The 12,019-nt window shown below is 41.0% G+C and overlaps 1 protein-coding gene across 2 annotated transcripts in view; it reads right to left on the bottom strand.

Annotated features, from left to right (window-relative positions):
* The window catches only part of PIGN (phosphatidylinositol glycan anchor biosynthesis class N), a 369,004-nt gene that overhangs the window by 250,989 nt on the left and 105,996 nt on the right, over positions 1-12,019 (bottom strand). The window lies entirely within an intron of this gene.

The raw sequence follows: 12,019 nt of genomic DNA, 5'->3' as shown, positions 1-12,019 counted from the left end.
TTCTGAAGAGTTCTGGTTCCTGTGAACCCGATACCTCATATCTTAGCTCTGCACATCATGGAGAGAAGACTCTTAGGGTCTTAGTGCCCAGGCAAGTTGAAGTACGGCGAAGAGGGGAAAAAAGAGGAGGAGGGGCTTGACCAGCTAGACCACTTCCTCCTGCTAGTAATGCGGTTTCTCATAGTGCCCATGCAGGCCCTTCATTGTACAACAACACTGCTGGTCCCTGTTAAAAACATTAAAATTGATCTACAGAAGCAGTGATAAAATTAGGTAAGACACATTTAATACTTCAGTTAAAGTAGTTCTCATGGGTCTTCCTTGGCTATGAAAAAAATATTGGAAAAATAAAATAAATGCCACTATAAAAACTCAACTTAAACAATGGTTATTAATTGAGAGAATGACACATATTTGTTATTTTTAGTCAGAAGCCAATTAACCCACCAGTGTGTTTTTGGATTATAGGAGGAAACTGAGGCATCCAGAGAAAACCCATGCAAACATAGGGGAACTACAAAATGCAAACATAGGGGAACTACAAACTCTGCACAGATAAATCCGTGGCCAGTAATTTAACTGATGATCTCAAGGCTGTGAGGAACCACTTTACCAACCCCATCTCTGATCGCCTAAAACACTACATTGCAGAAAAATTAGTAAAGCAATAAGGTGCTTGATCCAGATTCACATTTCTACAACTACACAAAGAGGGACACCCTATATTGTAAGCGAGGATTTCCCTCTTTAAAGCAAAGCTCCTTCTTTGTAGCAATTGTCGGATAGAAAATAATATTTTATTCTGAAGAACATGTTAAGTCCAAATATGACCAGATCTTTCCCATCCAGGCAACAATATACTGTACAAAGAGATCCACTTATTTGATGAGGTCTAGTTTTCAAATGGTATGTCTTCTTCTTGTTCTACAATTTAGTTCCTACACATTTTATTCAAACCAGTTAAAAAAAAAAACAAGGAAAAATTTTATTATAAAAACATACGGTTTATAACTGAACTTTTTGCCATTTTATAAGGCTGCATTCACACTGAAGCAAGAACCTCAAAGTAATTTGCTAGTGGTAGTTCAGGTGGAAAAAATTAAATTTGCCCTTAATTCACTATCTTGCAATTCCAATATACAGTATAAAAAAATATGTTTGGCCCATTTTAGGTGAACAGTCTTTGAGTATAAGCAAACTACTGCATTTTTGGGTACTTATGTATTATCTGGGCTCCCATGTTAAATGCACCCCGTTTTTTCATACCCCTACTATCCAACTACGCATGGAGTTGATTTTATATAGTGTGGTGAGCGCAGCGAGCCACCGGGCCCGAAGCGTGGCGAGCGCAGCGAGCCCCGCGAGGGGATGCGGTCTCATAAGAAAAACGGAAGCCCAGATATTACATAAGTACCCATTTTTGTAAAACATGGCAGACATTGTGTGGATACTGCATTAACAGTCACCTGATATTACTGGTGGAATGTGTTTTTGAAGCTTAATTATGAAACATTTATTATTGAAAAATGTATAATTTTATAAATAAGAAGTTTACTATATTTAAACCTGTGATTTGAGAAAGAAAAAAATTCCTTCCACCTAAGTAAAAAGCGCTAGAAATTTACTCTCCTTATTGTATATGATCGTTCTCCAAATCTTCTTTTGACTTGGAGCGTATATGATGTGATTTAAACACAATTAGATGAAAAGTATAAAACAAATATACACTAATTAAAAAATATATAAATTTAAACAGAATAAAAAAATACGATGTTGTTTCCTATTTTCCAAGCTTTCACCAAAGTTTCTTTACAAGAGAAAAACAGAAGCAAGTTTTCCAGGCTCAGCTGCTGGAATGAACTCCAGGGAAGTCATAGTTATAACTTATCTTAGCAAATGATGCACAATGTGGCCTAGCAACAGCTTAAAAGTAATAGAGGCAGTGAGGCATGCACTCTTAAAATTGAACTTGCTGCCTGCAAGCTGAAGGATTACTTTCAAGGTCTAAACAATTTAAAGTCATTTAAAAGAACTATGAAGAAACATGGTCCACCAACTATTTGGTCTTTCTAGTATTGGTGCTGCTGTGTCAAGCAGGGTATTGTGATAAATTACATTATCTGGCTAGAATAAAATGACAAATATCGTAAGTGATGTGCCTGTTTTGCTACTGATAAAAAGCAGATCTAGCTGGTAAATAATAATCTTCCTGACAGAAACAACACTGTTGTTCAGATGCACAGAGACCGAGTTTGTGAGATGCAACTCCATTACTTCTATGTATACTTCATTTTAATTGATGAAAATTAAGCAAACCTTAATTTGCACTTTCTATGGGATGATAATATTGCAATAAAATAAACATTAACTGTTAAGAGACTGTAGAAGCAGCAGTCTAATAAAAGTTTAATGACAAATATGTTCTTTATGTTATAACATTGCTCTTCTGATGTCTACCAGAACTCTTTAAAAAAAATGTCACCAGTGAAATTTTAATTAATATGATCAAATTAATTAGGGATAAACTCAGAGCACATACACTCAGAAGTAGAGGTGAATACAGAATATCAGGGGGTCACCATGCTAGGGGAAGGGAGACCACTCTGCGATCATAGGTACATTTGAGCGCACCATAAGCGTGCATGCTGAAATTAAAGGGTAGTGGCCACATAGGATATATGGTTCTTGCGAGCCTCACCCCTCATTTTTGTTCTTTGGACAGAAAACAGGATTTTTGTCACACCTGTTAAATCCGTTTTTCTGAAGCCATGATGGAACACTGGAACACTGGGGTATCCTCCGGTCCCAGACCAGACACCAAGGAGTAAACTTCTTGAGTGTAGAGGGAGAGCTTCCCCCTCCCTATACCCAACCTGCTCCAGGCCAACTCAGTTTAGTTACTCAACAAGTAAAGCACAGGAAAGGAGAAAGCAGAGAAGCAATGGACAGCCATTCACATTGTGACAGAATTAAATCCAATTAACCTTTCAGCAGATTGGAGCGGTAGTGATGTTCCATCATGGCTTCAGAAAAACGGATTTAACAGATAAGACAAAAATCTATTTTTTTCTTTCTGCCAATGCTGGAACAAGTGAAAAAAGTGAAAAACCCCATGTCAACCTTTTTACTGTTGACCTTCCCAATGACGACCTAATGACCCTGTTGACCTAACCCCATGTACCACATCTAGAAAAACCATGGCCCTGCCCTCCATAGAGGTATCAGCAAGAGCAAAGGCTGGGATGACTACCTCCTGGTTAATGTGAAATGCAGAGACTACCTTGGCAAGGTACTTCATTCTGCTATGCAAAACCGCCCGTCTGAGTGAAAAATCAAAAAAGGAACCTTGTGGGGAAGCGAACACAACTCCGAAACACCATGTTCAAAACCCATAAGCCAACGAAAATGCCATTTTCCACATAAGCCAATGGAGGGAAACTTCTGCTAATGGCTCAAACGGAGCCTTCTGTAACACTTGAAGAACTAAAGATAAATCCCGAAGATGAACCGGTGGCATAAAAGGGGGCTGAAGGTGCAGAACCCCCCTGTATAAAGGTCTGAATAGCTAAAGAGTGAGCCACACGCTTCAAGCCCTGATTGAAGGAATGCTAGCAACCTTGACAATGGATAAGTATAAGGGTTCAACCTGCGAGACAAACACCATGAGAAATACTTGCCCCATACTCGATGATAGATGCGCATAGTAGAAGGCTTCCGGGCAGACATCATGGTATTGATAACCTGTTCTGAAAAATGCCTAGCTTCTACGATTGACTATTCAACAGCCAACCCAGCTAGAAGGTATGGGTGAAGACACGGTCCCTGGGTTAAAAGATCAGGCTTCAGAGGAAGACGCCATAAGAGGAGGGGGCGGTGGTGACTGAGAGTCTGAGTAGATCGGCATACCAGGTCCTTCTGGGCCAGTCCGGAATAATAACAATTGTGAGCACCCCTTCCAGTCGAAACTTGCGAAGAACCCTCTGTAGAAGCGCTACTGGAGGGAAAAGATACACTTTTTGAAAGGGCCATGGCACCATGAGAAACGCTGCAGGATCCCTGGTGCATGCCCCGTAGCAAAGAAGCTTGCAATTGTGGCGGAAGGTAAACAGGTCGATCTGAGGCTGACCCCAGAATTGAACCAACTGGCGAAAGACCTTGGGATGAAGGGACCATTAGCCAGAGGGAACATCTTGTCTGCTCAGAAAATCAGCCTCCCAATTGATCAATCCCATAATGTAGACTGCTGAGAGAGGTGTTAAGAACTTTTCTGCCCAACGTAGAATGTGAGTCACCTACTGCATGGCTGTTCGCTGCGGGTGCCTCCTTAACAATTTATGTACGCCACCACCTTGGAGTTGTCCAATTGGACCTTCATTGGTCAGTTTCGAAGGAAGAACTTGGCCTGACAAGGTGCCCTGTAGACAGCCCGCAACTCCAATACATTGATGGACAGACGTTGCTCCTCCAGAGTCCAACGACCCTGAAATGAATGGCACTTGACTACTGCCCACCAGCCCCTGATGCTGACATCTGTCGTAAGAATCACCCAATCCTGAATGTGGAAGGGGCAATCCCTGGTCATATTGGCCTACTGAAGCCACCATAAGAGGGACAAACGGATGTCCATGGATGCTGTGAACCTCTGCGATTTGAGATGAAGAGGGGAACGATTCCAAGTGTGGAGAAGCTGTAGTGTCCTAGAGTGGAATTGTGCATATTCCACCATGTCCAAGCAAGACACTAGCTTTCCCAGTAGGTGCATGCAGAAATTAAATGAGACTATCCGATGTGCAAGAAATTGGTGAACTAGGTCTTGCACCGATCTCACCTTGTTCTCGGGAAGAAACACCCGTTGCAACCTGGTGTCCAGCAAGGCACCAAGGTGAAACATTTTTTGAGATGGTGTCAAGCTGGACTTGCACCAGTTTATCAACCATGTGCTTGTTGCATTGCCACGGATTGGTTGAGGTGACTTTGAAGAGTGGTTTGAGAATCTTCCATCAAGAGGAGATCATCCAGATAAGGGAGGATCTGGACATTGAAGTCTCAAGTGAGCTGTCATCACTGCCATGATTTTCATAAACACCCCAGGTGCAAATGAAACTCTGAAAGACAAACCCCTGAACTGGCAGTGAACCCTCTGAACAGCAAATCTGAGGAATTGTTGATGGTCCTCCCGAATGTTCCAGGGACAGCAGAATTGAACACAGTTACTACATCCTGAAACAAGGAATCCAAAGAAATTGATTCAGGGTCTGAAGGTTGAGAACAGGATGGAACGACCAGTCGGGCTTGGGAACCAAGAAAAAGATTCAAATAAAACCCAGTACCCTGTTAATGAACAGGCACCGGCACTATCCCCGCATCGGAGGTGAGAGAGAGCACGGCTCTGGTGAATTTTATAGGATGAGAGAAAATGAGAGATTTGGTAAGAATTTAAAGCGGCAATCAGTTACACTTCAAAATCAAACTGGTTTTGCAGTGTAAATGTTTGCTTCTTCAAAAAAAACTGGAGATTTCTTCCCAAATCTCTCACATTGTGAATCTCTGATCCTATTAAATTTCACTCAATAGATGAACAATCCCTTAGAATCCCCTCTTGCGCAGAACTCCCGAGCGCCCCCGAACCGCACCAAACATCCCCAAGCCTGCCGCCTGCTCACTGCAACTAATGGCGGCAGGGGCAGCAGCAGGGGAGCTCCGGCATACGATCGCCGGAGCAGAGGGGTGAGCAACAGGAGTGGAGGGGATGGAGGAGCAAACACTGGCGGGGTGCCCCGGAGAGGTAATGCACCATTGGTACACAGCTGCAGGCACCACTGGCGCACACCTTCATATCAATGGTATGCCTGAAAATTTTCCGGGCCCGCCTGCTGCGGCAGCGCAGCTGAGCCTAGAAAATTTCCAGGCATACCACTAAAGTGGTTAAAAGCACTTCAATTTTATATATATATTTTTTTTTTTACTTTATTTTCAAAATCTCATTTAAATTAAGCAATTTCATATTTAAAGATTATGTCAAACGTTAACAAAGGAGTAAATCGGGAACAACTTTTGCTTTATTTAAAAATCATTACAAAAGTGTTCTCTACTATACAACTTGGCAATATGAAAGTATTGCATACCTAAACTGTAGAAAACAGAAAGCAGAGATTTTACTCATACTTTATGAATTGTTGTCCAAAATGGCTCAGTATTTCCATTATATAAAGATCCCCATATATCATATCTGATCAGCAGCATGATATAATATGAAGTATTTTTCACTTAATGTGCAACCTTTCGCAGATGCAAAAATGCTAAACAGTAACAAAGTATAATAGCCATAGGCAAAAACCCATTTCAGATGTAAAGCAGTCGCATTTCATGATGCACTGTCATTTTGTTTCAAATAGATTGCTTTTTTTCCTTGCCAAAATTCAATGCAAACAGATGTTAGAACCACATATTCATTATCATACTACTATATAATGAATATTGCGAAGCAAATACAATGATCAGAAATATGTAGGAGCTATCATTAGGTGGTTGACTTTCTTGAACTCAAATGAAGAGATAAAAGCTCAATAATATTGATTTACTAAAATGACTTATTTATATTATTTGCCTGATCATCCTTTACTATATATCAGTCTGACAGTTACAAGTATGCTAACATAATCTCTTAATGCTGGACTTCGGTTTCTTCTTATGGCAAATTGTACATATAAATGTTTCATTATCCCCTTATTATACATTGCATCTTTAATTTGACCACTTTACTGATCTACCCTCACATTCCAACAGGTATTTTCAACACAAAGCTGCCTTCAAATAGGTTAATTATATTACATTTCACCCTTGGAATGAAGCTAGACTGGGCCTTAATTTTGAGCTACAGTACTGTAGCATACCTCCCCACAGTCCCGATTACCATGGGAACGTCCCAGTTTTCGGGATGTTCCCGCGTCCCTCCCGCGGCTCGCAGTGTCCCGCGGCGGGGAAGGGGGGGGGCTGTGGGGAGTCCCCCCTGTCAGCTGCTGAGCAGCGGTGAATAAATGGGGGCTAGGGGCATGGCTAGAGGCTCACAGAGCCTCTGTGCCATGCCCCCACAGCGGCAAAAGGAGGCAAGATATACGTGGACTTATCTGTATCCAGAAAAAGTAAAATAGATGAAGATAAAAAAGGAGATAAAATAACTAGCTGATGTTTGTGGTTTCAAACTCATTATGATCCAAATGTATCAAGCTTCAAAAACAATGATAAAGTGGAGAGTGATAAACAACCAGCCAATCATCTCCTACCTGTCATTTTTCAAACCCAGCCTGTAACATGAGAGTTAGGAGCTGATTGGCTGGTTGTTTATTACTCTCCATTTTATCACTTTTTGAAGCTTGATACATCTGGCGCTATAAGATGAAAAATCCCCTGCTTAGTGATTGACTGCAAATAACGGTCACTGTTTCCAGATCACCGAGCAGGTCACAGGGAGAGGTCATCAACTGTCACAATTGTAATGCATTGTAAATAGGAGGCAGATGTTTTACCACATAACTCTGGAACAAAGCAACCTATACTGTAACACCAGTATAATTCTGCAAATCTATAGAAAAAAAATGTAAATGTAATCTATTTTGACCTGCTCAGAAAACGGCATCAATGGACGTTACTGATGAATATTTCCCTTAACTCTTTAATTAGACAATAATAATACAATGGCACGCCAAAAAATTTATGTAAATACAGACTGAAAACTTTATCTTTATGAAATACTGTTTGGGGAAAGACAAAAAGGTGAACAATTATAAAAAAAAAAAAAAAAACAATAGAACTTTTTCCACCTTTCCAATTTCCCTTTCTGTTCAACCATACTTGACCACAAATGCTTTAACTCTTACAGAACATAATGAAAAAATGATAATACACTCATAAGTCAAGGGTGTTCTCACACATACGGTATGCACAATATAAGGTGGATTTCTTAGGATCAAGTCCCTATAGTTTTCTTATGTCATGTTCTGATGTATTTTTCATGCAGGAAATACAATGCACTCAGATTGACCACTATTGTACTTAAATCATTTGGGGATTGTACCAAGAAGCACGGTTGACAGGCTTATTTTATTCCTGTCTCTGGTACCATACAGTATACATTAAACCAAGTAGCACAGCACATGTCCTTTAAGTAGATTTCAATATCCTTCATGGCCTTGTTTACACACACATACTGATTTCCTTTTTTCAAATTAACAAATTATTTCCTGATTAAGCCATAATTATGTAGTCATAAACCGATACCAGTATTAAATCTTGATTAAAGCTTAGCCAAATAAAGATATGTGTAAAATATCAGACTTATTCATTCTTGTCCGAGACAGAAAACATCACGAAACACTGCTGATAAAACATGCAGAGCCAGCCCAAAGCTGCATGAGATCATAGAACATTATTCATTACCAGTAGGCTACTTGAAGATTGAATGTGTGTGTGTTGTCATGGCACTAGAAGGTTGGTGATTTGGGTCATGAGCTTTATGGGGGACTGGGACACCCATCTGCCATTCTCTTTATCATACTAAACTTTGGGTTGATCCGCAAGGCAATAAAGTGGGAGTGCATTCAGTCTCTATTTCTGCCTTGTATATTATGTAATCAAGATCTCATCCTTCCATTTTGGTCACTATGGTTACTCTCATCTACAATACTGTCCTGGCATTGGAGTCCCCATCCCTCTCACCACCCACTTGCATGGGGTGAAATTTGGGACTACCTCTGGGTGCTGTTGTCATGGACAAGTTACATACCATGGTACTTTACCACCTCTGATCTGTGTTGGATACACCAAAAAGGTACATTTTTCCACACCTGGTGGACTTGCCCACAAATTATTCCATAGTGGAACATGGTCCACACCCTCATATCGTCTGCAACAGCTCTCACTTTACTCCTATCTCCTGCCAATGTAATTCGGTGCGTCAAAGTCAATCAGATGTCTAAACTCACATCTCATGTGCGGCTAAATATCAACTGGCTCATAACTCGGAGACACCCAGCGCAACAGGGACTCTTGAATAGGATTTTGTTTGTGTCCGAAATGAAAAAGTAGAATTTTCAGAATAATACAGTGAACAAGTTCCATTCTATGTTATTATCTTCTATGTACTCATTTCACAGCATGACTATCCCCAGTTTTATTTGAGGATATGACACATACCTTCCTATATCCCCCTCTGGCAAGCTAGCTCACTCTCATTCTTGCCTTCGCCTCTCAATCTCTTTTTATTTGTCATTCCCTTCCCTTTACCCCAGTAATAATTTAATATCAAGTACAGATACGATTTTGATGCAGAAAGTGCAAGATCTGCAATGTGAATGCAGTGTGGTATGCAGTGTGCATAGGCATCGCCACTGGCTCCCATAGAATGGGAGTTATGAGCATGCGACCCCTGGATATCATTGAATTCTATGCATAGCGGGAGCAAACACATGGCATATGCCCCAATATGCTGCAATTAGTGTGGTGTGATACGTACGCATTGCAGTGTGCAGAGGAGTCATGTATTCTGTGTCAACAGGCACAATATCGACATGTTCACCTGGCAACTTGGTCAACGTTGTGAACACGGTGACAATGTCAACATGCGTTTTTAAACCTAACCTTAACATGTCTATTACCAACCTTTTCACTATGTTAACTTGTTAAATGTAGAACTTAAAACATTTTAAATTACGATGTCAACTATACGAATGCTGATTTGGTGACTGCATATCTTGCTAAGGACAGTTACCATGCTTTTGGAATTCTTGAGCCTGTTTCTGCTGAACTGAAGTAATGGCTGAGAGCAAAGATAAAAATGTTTGCACTTAGATTTTCTGTTGCATTATTAAATAAGCTTTCTGATGAAATTTGAAACAAAACCAACTGTATAATCCATTTGACCATTTTTAAGACACATGTACAAACTGGGCAAAGCAACAGAAAAAAACATTAACACGTCATGATTAAAAAAAATTGCAGTTACTATAATTTCCCCCTTGTACCCCTCCATACTTTATTTATTCTTGCATAATGGGCCTGATTCAGACCAGCTCACTGTGCTGTGAGATTTAGGAGCCCAGTAAGCAGGTAAAGACCACCCCACGCCGCCCCATTTGAGTAAAATCCCACACAGGAGCTGGATGACGGCCTGACAGTCAGTATATGGACATAAAAATCCCGACGGTTCAAATGCCCGACTGACAGGGCTATTCTCCCTCGTAGGGGTCCACGACCCCCATAGAGGTAGAATAGAACCTGTGGCAAGCACAGCGAGCCCAAAATGGTCTTCTTTGCACTCGACCCCTGTCGAAGTGCCAGCGGTCGAGATTCCGATGTCGGTATACTGACCGTTGGAATCCCAACTGTCAGGCCGCCATACCACACCCTGTGCACACAGGGAGAAATCCATTCGGAATCACTCACAATAACAGGGATTCCACCCTGTTTGCAAGCAGCGAGTAAGTCTAGACTGCAAAGGCTTTAGGGATAAGGAGGCCAATGTCAATGTCCCTTTCTCCCAAATGCCAGGGAACTCCTGCGTTTTCTAGGGCACTCACAGAAAACGCTGGTACCGCCCCAAAATGGTTGCAGGGTGTCATTCACCCTGCATACGGACAGCGAAGGCTAGACTTCCCTAGATCTATTTGTACAGACGGCTCATGCATGCACACAGCATACTATGCGCGGTAGTTCGAATTCGCAGCACTGCAAACAACTCTGAATCATGCCCAATGGCATTGTTCACCTCTTTAAACCGTAATGGTGGAATTACATCTTGGTATTGTTTATTGTTGTCCTCTATTGATAGATTGTTGAGCCTTCAAACTACTGTAAATGGACTTTGAGGTTACCCTGTTAATCTAGAACATGCCTAAAAGGTTTGTACACATTAGATTTTTTAGACAATAACCACATATAACTACATCATCGTGTATATTGTCTAATGTATCCGCAATATCTCATTAACATTGCACCCACCCACTGGTTGTTAGCAATGTCCTCTGTTGGTTGTACATGCAGGATGACTGAGGATATAGCTAGTGAGAGCCATGCTGTGGAATGTAGCATGGCCCTGCTTTCTTCCCTGCCCAATAATTCACTGGGTACACTTCATCTAAGGTGTACCCAGATTTAATTTATCAAACATATAGAGACAGTCAGCAAAAATGTGCACAGATGTAGCCAACACCTGATAAGCTTCATAATCTATACCAGGGGTAGCCAACTCCAGTCCTTGAGAGCTACCAACAGTGCATGTTTTCCAGATCTCCTCACAGAATCACAAGTTAAGTCATTATCTCCACCTGTGGATCTTTTGTAATTTGTCAGTGAGTAAAGAATGCACCTGTTAGGTGGTCAGGAAAACATGCATTGTTGGTAACTCTCGAGGACTGGAGTTGGCTACCCCATTACGGTTTGTGGCTCTGTGGCCAGGTCAATAGTTGAGAAAAGCACTAGGATGGTAAGCCTGAATACATTTATAAAATTGGTCAGTTTTGTAGATGGGTTTGAGGAGTAGTGCCCCCTGTGTGGCATGGCTGAATTAGGGTATCATATTGTAATATTTAATTCATCACCTTTTTAGTACCTTAATATTTTACTACCTTTGACTCATATAACACTCTTTACACATAGCTTATGCTTCTTATTAGCAATTACTGCACTAACATTTTAACCTCTTACTGGTGTGATACCTTGGGGTGGCTGGTGTGTGCTTACTTGTGGGGTTCAGTGCCCTATACTTGTAAGTTAGTGTCAATGACCCATATGATGAAGAGGTCTCCTGGACATTCCAAGTGGGCCCACCATATTTTTTTCCCCAAAACTTATATCAAGCACCTAATTTTTGCTATATGATAACAATAATAAACATCGGCAAGTTATTAGCATCCCTTGGTGTCTATGATGAACTACAAGCCTCAGCATGGTAACACTTTCATTATGTTTGGAATTAGGGGGTGCAGTCTACCATTTATTATCCGTTTTTCCTTGATGCCTCATT

Source organism: Crinia signifera, chromosome 5 (genome assembly GCF_055691185.1).
Source record: "Crinia signifera chromosome 5, ASM5569118v1, whole genome shotgun sequence".
Lineage (NCBI taxonomy): Eukaryota > Metazoa > Chordata > Amphibia > Anura > Myobatrachidae > Crinia > Crinia signifera.
Note: the sequence above shows the minus strand (reverse complement) of the source record. Positions and strands in the feature narration are given on the sequence as shown.